At 43.2% G+C, this 9883-nt stretch overlaps 1 protein-coding gene across 1 annotated transcript in view; it reads left to right on the top strand.

Annotated features, from left to right (window-relative positions):
- The first annotated feature begins 634 nt into the window (after positions 1 to 634).
- The window catches only part of LOC132818810 (CMP-N-acetylneuraminate-beta-1,4-galactoside alpha-2,3-sialyltransferase-like), a 598325-nt gene continuing 589076 nt past the window's right edge, over positions 635 to 9883 (top strand). The window contains exon 1 of the mRNA XM_060829907.1: positions 635 to 695. The gene's annotated coding sequence lies outside the window, so the exon portion shown is untranslated. The remainder of the gene's footprint in view (positions 696 to 9883) is intronic.

Here is a 9883-nt window from a genome sequence, read left to right as displayed (position 1 = left end):
TTCTTAGCTACCAGGAATCCATTTCACCCAGACATTAACTATTAATCACCTAAACCCCTTAACATTTAGCTCTCATAATGTATTATTGCCCACTATTATTGCCCACTCCTTAATTAAATTGACTGCACAGTCCAATCTTTTGTGAACAGACACAAGTATTCATCTTTCACCTCATGTAAATTACCTATTGGGTCTCTGATCGTACTTTTTTCCTTAGTTATCACCTTCCTGTTATGTATCTGTAAATTATCTTTTACGTTTTCTCTGTTTTGCTGCCAATATTTTTCATAGCCTCTTTGCTTAATTAATTTTCATTCTAATTTCACTCTGGGTTTTCTCAATGACGGATCGTAGCTATTGTGATGAAATTGCCATTGATGCGCTTTCATTGCCCCTCAAATGTTTAAAACGCTTTTGAATGGGCAACTATTATTAACAGTGCAGCGTCAGCCCCGCAGCATTCCCATGTCTTATTTTAACCCATCCCCCATTCCACCTGGCACTTTACCCTTTGGGGATGGTTGAGGGAATTTCAAGTTGAAGAATTTTGATTAGTGTATGATAATCACATGGTTGTCACATGTATACGTGTGTGTATGGAACGGCGTTACAGGAACGGCCGACCATTCGGTCAGCGGATCTTTGGCGTTCTGATTCCGGTCAGGTTCAACCCATCTCCGTATGAACTGACCCATGTATGTTTGCCATTATGGTCAGAGGATATCGTTTTCTTAAGCGGCTTCACATTGCTTTCAAAGATTGAACGCAGAAAGGAGGTTTGATGGCAGGAATGTTCAATGAAAGTGTAGGCACTGAGGAACCAGTGAGTGCATTATAGTATGTTTTAAATGACTTTATTTGCAGCTGGGAAATCTCGTTAAGGATAAATAAGGAATATAACTTGTCATTTCAAGTCTTCAGGTAGTGGCTTTGTTTGGCGGTTATGAGTGTATATGTTTTTGACTGTAGTCAATGTTGTCCATTTTAATTTAAGAGCTGAAAGGGTTACGGGTGGTTTGCTGGAGTTATTGAATGAAGAGAAGGGGTGAATTATGCTCCGGTATTCCGCTGTACTGTTAATCTTTGAACATTTATGACACAAAAATCTTGCACTTTTACTGTACACTAATATGAATACACTTGTGTGGTGTACTCGAGTTTATATCTTAATGTCAGTCCATGGATATGCAGATTGTTGTCAAAGGGACTAACTGGGTCTGCTCTTCTATTTTCGAGTTCCGGTACATGCGCAATACACGTGACACTAATTCTCCTAGAATTGAAAGCTATTTAGTTTTATATAATCTTGTAACGAGGGATGGGAGGTTCGGCAAAATGTTCTAATGCAGGTGTTTATAGTTTCCCGCAGTAACGGTGGGCTCAATGGTGAGTTGTTTATAGTTAAGAGACAAAAAGACTGCAGATACTGGCATCCACGGTAGACGAGCAGGAGGCTGGAGGAACACAGCAAGCCAGGCAGCACCAGGAGGTGGAGAAGTCAATGTTTCGGGTATAACTGTTATGGTGCTGGTCTCTACTGGGATAGTTCATGAAACAGCTTGATTTAATGCACCTATAAGCGAGTGTCTGGGATTTTCATTTGACAGTGTAAGATGGGTCAGCATTTTGGGTGGGACTTTCCAAAATCAGTTCTTAGTGACTTCTCTGCATTCAGACGCTGTGATGCTGATTGATCTGCTGCACGTTGAAAAATGGAAACTGCTATTCCCATTTCCACCATTTCACTACTTTATGGATGAATCGTTGCTGTTTCCATGTAAAATTATTATTCCAATAGTTCACAGTAGCAAGAGACATGGCCTGACACAGACATTCAGGTATGAAATTGAAGCATCTTTGCTGATTCTTTTCACATTTCTTTTCTTTGTGGATGGTATAATTGGAGATGTTTAACATTGACATTCTGATGAGTTGCTTTTATTTATGTGAGTTTAGCACAACATTTCCAAGCTATTGATCATGGGACATTTCGCAATTATCTCTGATTCTCTCGTATGTATTTTCTAGCCCCAATTGTGAATAAGAATTGGGTTGATAGACTTCATTAATTTTGTTCTGTTCCTGGTTAAAGGGCACAAAGTCCAGTGGTAACATTTGCACCAGTGTCCAGTAGGAATTAGTTACCACAGCCTTCAGACAACATTTGTTGAAATGCCTTTCTAAAGCCATTTATGGGATGTGGATGTTGCTGGCTGGAACAACATTTATTGTCCTAGTTGCTCTTGAAGGTGGCGGTGAACTGCTTTCTTGAACTGCTGCAGTCCATTTGCTGTAGTTAGGCCCACAGTGTCTTGAGGGAGAGAATTCCAGAATTTTGACTCTAATAGTGAAGGAATGGTGATGTGTTTTGGAATCAGGATGGTGAGTGGCTTGGAGAGGTACTTGCAGGTCATTTTGTCTCTCGAGATGGTATTGGTCATGGGTTTGTGGGATGCTGTCTAAGGAGCCTTGGGGAATCTCTGCAGTGCATCTGGTGCAGCTGCACTATTGCAACTGAGCATCCATGGTAGAAGGAGTGAATGGCACCACATCCTAAACAATCAAGTAGGCTGCTTCTCTTGGATGATGTCAACATTCTTGGGTGTTGTTGGAGCTGCACTAATTCAGGCAAGTGGGGAATACAGTTTCCCACCCCTTCCACTCCCCCCCCCCAACCAACTTGGTGGAGTCATGACAGCACGGTGGCTCATAGCACCATGGACCCAGGTTCAGTTCCAGTCTTGGGGGACTGTCTGCCTATGTAGAGTTTGCACTAGTTGTGCCAGTTTTCTCCCAGGGTCCAAGGATGTGCAGGTTAGGTGGATTGGCCAGGATAAATGTGGAGTGACTGGGTTGGAGAGCGGGATACTCTTCAGAGGGTTGATGTGGGTGGGTTGAATGGCCTCTTTCCTCCTCAGGTCTTGTTCTTGTACCCGCAGTACTTATGCAACTAGTCCCTTTCAGTTCCTGGTGAATGATAACCTCAGGATGCTGATAGAAGTGGATTCAGTTATGGTAATGCCATTGAATGTCAAGGGGCAATGGTTACATTCTCTCTTATTGGAGATGGGTATTGCCTAGCATGTCAGGCATAATTTTTTTTTTGCCACTTGGCAGTCCAAATCTGGATATTGTCCAGGTCTTGCTGCATTTGGACATGGCCTACTTCAGTATCTGGAGAGTCATGAATGGTGCTGAATGTTGTGCAATCATCAGAGAACATTCCCACCTCTGACATTATGATGGAGGGAAGGTCATAGATTAAGCAACTGAAAATGGATGGGCTGAGGGTTCGATCCTGAGTAACTCCCAATGAGATGTCCTACATCTGAATTTCATGATTCCTCCCACAACCACCATTGTCACAAAGCTAATCCCTTTTTTTTCTAAAAGCTGCTCCTTGGCTCAAGGACTCTTGTTTTTTTTCAGAGAGACAATAAACTGGGCCAGGCTCTGATCAGTCTGGTTTAGTACAGAGCTGAAAAGGATTTTGCGAGGCCTTTTGTTTATATGTAAACAGATGAGACTTCAGGCTAAAGTGGTCACGCTTTAGAAGTGACCTGTATAAAGAAATGGGAGTGGTCAGCTCTCTAGCTGAGCAGTTTTAGTTCAGCGTTGAACTGATGGGAAGTTTAACAGGGTGCTGTGTGGAAACTCTCGCAGTCTCTCTCGTGCATTCTCTTTCCTCCCTTTTTGCCCCTCAACTTCAACCTGTAAGCATGTATTCCATTTATACTGGTTTTTAAAGGGAGTTTGCTTATTGGGACTGTTGTGTATATTTGGAACAACATAATTAAGTCTAGTTGGATAGGCTGAGTTCTGTAGGGATTCTTTGTTCTGTTCTTTGCTTCCTTGTGTAATTTTGTGAATAAAATTTTGTCTGTTTTAAAATCTATTAGTCATCCTATCTAACTTAATCTGGGTAATTTTCACTGTACACTTACTGAAACAAATTGCAAAGTTATGGTCTGGGGCTGTCTGCTTAAGAATATTTTGTGGGGGTCTGGCCTAGTCCATAGTGCCATCATTTTTCTTTTGTGCCATATATGACTTCGAACAGTAGAGAATTTCTCCCTGATTTCCATTGACTCCAGTTTTTTACTAGGGCTTCTTGATGCTTTATTCACTCAAATGTGAACTTAATGTGAAGAGTAACCACTTGTTGTTGTTGACACCTTCCATCACTTTACCGATGATCAAGAAGACCGAGTGGGCAGCCGTGGTCAGGTTGGATCTGTCTGTCTTTTAATACACAGGACATAACGGGACATTTTTTCACATTGGGTAGTCACCAGTTTTCTACTTGTACTGTAACATCTTGGCAAGTTCTAGAGCACATCTTCAATACTAATGCCAGAATATAATTGGGCTTATAGCCTTTGCAGTAGCCAGTGCCTCCAGCCATTTCTTGATGTCATGGGGAGTGAATCAAATTGGCTGTATTCAAGCATCTGTGAAATTGGGCACATCTGGAGGGGTCAAAATGGATAGTTCACTTGGCACTTCTGGCTGAAGATGTGCTGGGATGCACCATTATTGGGGATGCTGATGTTAGTGCAGCTTCCTTCTCCAGGGAGTTATTTAATTGTCCTCCACTATTTGGCTGAATGTGGCTGGACTGCAGAGCTTGATCTGATCTGTTGGTTGTGGAATCACTTAGCTCCTGTCTTGCTGTTGCTGCTTGTGCTATTTAGTATAATAATCCTGTGTTGTAACTTAAGCAGATGAAGCCTCACTTTCACGTCTGCCTGATAATGCTTCCGACATGGTTTCCTGCACGCTTTATTAAATCGGGCAGGAGAGTAGGTGGCTTAATGGTAATGTGAGTGACACTAAAACGTAGGAGCAGAATTAGGCCATTTGACCCATCAAGCTCCACCATTTGATCATGGCTGATTTGACTCTCAATTCCATTCTCCTGCTTTCTCTCCATAACCCTTGATCCACTGACCAATGGCTGATATGTTTCTCAACCTCATCCTCCTGTCTCCTCTCTGTAACTGTTGATCCCTTACCAATCAGGAACCTATCCAAGTCTGTCTTAAGTATACTCATAGACTTAATTATCCTCTAGCTGAAGAAATTCCTCCTCCTTTTAATTCTAAAGGGTCATCCCTTCACTGAGCTCTGCCCTCTGGTCCTAGTCCCTCCAACTAGTGGGAAAAGTCTTCTTGTCCACTCTATACAATCCCCTCAGTATTCTGTAAATTTCAATCAGATCCTCTTCCATCCTTCTAAACTGCATGACATACAGCCCAGAGTCCTCAACCGTTCCGTATATCATAAGCCCTTCACACCCAGGATTACTCTTGTAAATCTCCCCTCGGCCTCCTCCAACACACTGTCCATAGCTACTGGGTCCAAAACTGCTCTCAACATTTCAAGTGCAGACCGACAAAGCCTATATAACCTCAGCAGTATGTTTATGCCCTTGTATTCTAGCTGTCTTGAAACGGATGCTAAAATTGCCCTCTTGATTGCCAACTGAACCTGCATCTTCACCTTAAGGGAATCCAGAACTGGGACTACTAAGTCCCATTGTGCTTCAGATTTTTGCAAAGCCTTTCCCCATTTGGAAAATAGTCTATGCTTCTATTCTTCCTACCAAATGCATAACCTTACATTTTCCCGTATTGTATTCCACCTGCCACTTCTTTGAAAACTTTCCCAACCTGTCCAAGTTTCTCTGTAGTCTCCCCACTTCCTCAACATTACCTGCCCCATCACCTCTGTGTCATTTGCAAACTTAGTGACAATGCCCCCAGATCCTTTGTCCAGGTTGTTAATGTACAATGTGAATTGTTGTGATCCCAATACTGACCTCTGTCAACTCCCATGGTCACAAATTGCCATCCGAAAAAGACCCCTTTTATCCCCACTCTTGGCTTCTGCCAGTAAGCCAATCCTCAATCCATGCCAATAACTTGTTCTTAACACCATGTCGTCTTGTCAAAGGCCTTCTGGAATTCCAAATAGATCACGTCCACTGTCTCTCCTTTGCCAAACTTGTTGTTACCTCCTCGATGAATCCTAAAACATTTGTCAGACAAGACCTTCCCTTGACAAAGCCATGCTGTCTCCACTCTATTTTACCATATATTCTAAGTTCTCTGTGATCTCATCCTTAATAATTTACTCTAAAATCTTATCAATGACTGAGGTCAGGCTAACTGGCCTATAATGTCCTGTCTTCTGCCTCCCTCCCTATTTAAATAGGTGTTACATCAGCCAGTTTCCAGTTCTAGGACTCTCCCTGACCTCAGTGATTCCTGAAAAATCACCACCAATGCCTGTACAATCTCCACAACTGTCTCTTTCAGAACTCTGGAGTGTAATCCTTTTGGTTATCTGCCTTCAAACAATTCAGCTTCCCAGCACCTTCTCCTTAGTGATGGACGCTATGTTTTGGTATGCTGCTGCTGTCTTCCAGTGTGAAAACTGATGCAAAGTACCTCTACCATTTCCTTGTTTCCCATTACTAATTTTCCAGTGGCCCAATGTCCACGGGTTGCTGTAGGGGTGGGGTACACACTAGCCAATGAGGTTGCAGATTGTTTGAGTACAGTTTTGCTGCTGCTGATGGCTCCACACTTCATGATGCCCAGTCTTGAGTAGTTACATTTGTTCAAAGTCAATCCCATTTTATATAATGCCACAAAACACAATGGAAGATATTCATAATGTGAAGATGATTTTGTCTCCACAAGCACTGTGCAAGTGGTCACTCTTACAGACAGTCATGGTCACATGTTCTTGCAGCAGGCATATTCATGAGGATAATGTCAAATATATTTTTCCCTCTTGTTGGCTCCCACTCTAGCAACATTGTCCTTTAGGATGTGACTAGCTTAGTCAGTAGCCGTGCTAATGAGCTACTTTTGATGGTGGACATTAGAAATCCCATAGTACACTCAGTGCCTCCTCCAAATGATGATCAAATGTAAATGTACTGATTCATCAGCTGAGAGTAGGAGTACAGGATAATCAGCAGGTCTCCTTGTTCATATTTGGCCTGATGCTATGAGACCTCATGAGTTCCAAAGGCAATGTTGAGGACTCCGAGGTCATATCAATCCTGACTGTATGCCTCCACCTCTTTTGGTGGGACAGGACGTTGCCAAGAGTGATGCTCTTCCTACTGTCTCATATATAACATATGTTATAGCATTGCCCTACATCCTGATGAAGTTTTGGCCTGGTAAGATGTCTGATTTATTGATGTTTGAGTTTTTCATATTCTTGCATGTCTTCCCAGATGAGTATGCCACCACCATCATGGACTTCATTCGCAAGTGTGTACAGGACTGCATACTAAAGAAGTTAGTGTGTTCCCCAACTGGAGACCATGGATGAACTGGAAAATCCACTGCCTACTGAAGACCAGGCGTGCCACATTCAAGTCAGATGACCCAGACCTTTACAGGAAATTCAGATACGACCTCTGTAAGGCTATTACAGATGCCAAGAGGTAGTACTGGACAAGTTAGAAGCCCAAACTAATCTCACAGTCAACTTTTGTCTGTGTAAAGGCCTAGACAATATAATGGGATATAAAATGAAGCAAAGCAAAATAGCAGGCAAAAACACATCCTTCCCTGATGCACTCAATGCTTTTTATTCTCCGTTCAAGCAGAATGCTAGTGATGTAGTGTCCATCTGCTCCAACAGCCTCCTATTATTTCCTGCATTAACGCTGTGGACTTCAGATTGGCTTCTTGAAAGTGAACCCAAGGAAAGCGACTGGCCCAGACAGAGTCCCCAGCTGTGCATTCAGATCATTGTGCACTAACTGGCGGGAGTATTCACTGACATTTTCAACCTCTCCTTGCTACAATCTGAAGTTGCCACCTGCTTCGAAGAAGACCTCCATCATCCCAGTACCAAAGAATGCTTGGTATTCCTCAAATGTCAACAAAACTAAAGAACTGATACTGACTTAAAGAAAAAAGGAGGAGGACATGCCCCACTCTACATGAACAGAGCTGAGGTAGAGATGGTCAAGGGCGTAAAGTTCCTAGGACTGATGATCACCAACAATCTATCCTGGACCTCCCACGTAGATGTAATGGTCAAGAAGGTTGTGTTATGGACCAGGCCAGACCCCCTCAAAACATTTCAAGAAATTAGTACATACCCTAACTTTGCTAGTTGTTTTAAGGTGTATAGTGGATGGAGATCCAAGATGGCGGCAGTCTGTGTTGTCTGCTGCACTGGGCTGTGTGCCATATCCCCCTGGCAATATGGAACTTTACCCTCTTCTTAACCACCCTAGGAGAAAAAAAAAATTGCTCATATAAATTTAATGAACATCTGGAACTGCCAAACTTTGGTTTGACAGCTTTAAGATCAGGATGAAAGCAAATGAAGGAAAGTGGCTGAAAGGAGCGCAGCAGGCAAGGCACTCCCCAACTGCATCAGGGGTGCCTGTAGCTATTGCTCAAACTCCCGGGGCAGCCCCTTTTGGATTTAATGGGGCAGCAGCAGTTACTGAGTTTGGCAAACTCAGAGAAAAGACTGAAGCAGCGGTGGAACTACTATCTGCCATGCTGAAAAAGTATGAGCAGGAAATTCAGTTGTTGGGCGGAAGACTAGAGGCAGTGGAGGAGAGGATTGTGGCAGAGGATTTGGGAGGAAGGATCTGAATGCTGGAAGACCAGGTTTGGGTCCTTCAGGAACAAGTGGACGACCTGGAAAACAAAAGTAGAAGAAAAAACTTATAGCTCGTGGGCCTGTCAGAATGCGAGGAAGATGAAGACCTCATTTGATTTTCTGGAGAAGTGGCTCCTGAAGTTCCTGGACCAGGAGATGGAGTCGGGCCTGTTGAGTGTGGAGCGGGCCCACCAGATCGCAATGTGCAGATCCGGTTTGGACCCGCGCACCCCGTGTGGTCCTAGTGCGACCCCTGCGTAATAAAAGAAAACCGTTCATGATTGCAGCAAGAAGATTGGGAAGAGATCCACAGGCTTTAATGCAAAAGGCTCCATAATAACGCTTTCTTTTTCAGGACTTCTCAGGAGCTATAATTCAGAAGAGATGGGCATTTGATGAAGTTAAGAGAGAATTAAGGGATCTGAACATTCAGTATTCCTTGAGGTAGCCGACCTTGAGGTGTTTGGCTCATGGAGGGTCGGTATATAATTCTGAATTTGCAGAAAAGGCAAAGGACTTTGAATTCTCTGAATTAAAGGCCCCTGGTCGGGGGAGGGGCATCATTACAGATAACTGTATCTTTTTATTTTATTTGCACCTTTTCTCCTTTTTTTTTGTGGTTATCAGCTTTATACATACTGTCCTGATATAAAACCAGAACAATTTAGTATATCGGTCGGTTGGGTATTATCTGGGGCCATTTTACTGCTGTCCTTTTTTTGTTTTTTGGATTGTGGATGCCTATACTTGTGGTTAAGACGCGTGGAGAAGGGGTGGGGGGGGAGGGGCGGGGTGGCGGGTGGATGGGCATCCATTGTTAACTCAGAATGTAAATAACATGTTTTCATCTGTGAATTGCCTTGGGCTCAGGCACAGCCATAGCTGGAAAGAGCTGGGATGATAGCAAGGATTGGGAGGAATGCCCCTTATGGGAAAGAGTTTGGGGGGGCGGGGGGAAGAGAGATCTCTAGTGAATTGAGGGCTATTTGGGTGTTTGCTTAGTGGTAGTGGTTAGTTTTTTTTTTAGTTGTAGTTTTTTATAAGAGTTAATGTCTTTGAGGTGCGGTGAGCAACAGATAAGCTTCCTCTTGGGAAACCATGGGCTGCCCTGGATGATCATGGCTAATAATTTGTTCAGGTGGTGCACCTGGAATGGAAAAGGGAGCCATTCCCTGATTTAATAGAAAGAAGATGCTGTCAATCCTTAGGAAGGAAATGGTGGATGTTGCCCTGC

Source organism: Hemiscyllium ocellatum, chromosome 9, assembly GCF_020745735.1.
Source record: "Hemiscyllium ocellatum isolate sHemOce1 chromosome 9, sHemOce1.pat.X.cur, whole genome shotgun sequence".
Lineage (NCBI taxonomy): Eukaryota > Metazoa > Chordata > Chondrichthyes > Orectolobiformes > Hemiscylliidae > Hemiscyllium > Hemiscyllium ocellatum.
The sequence above is the reverse complement of the archived record's forward strand: the minus strand, read 5'-3'. Positions and strand labels throughout refer to the sequence as shown.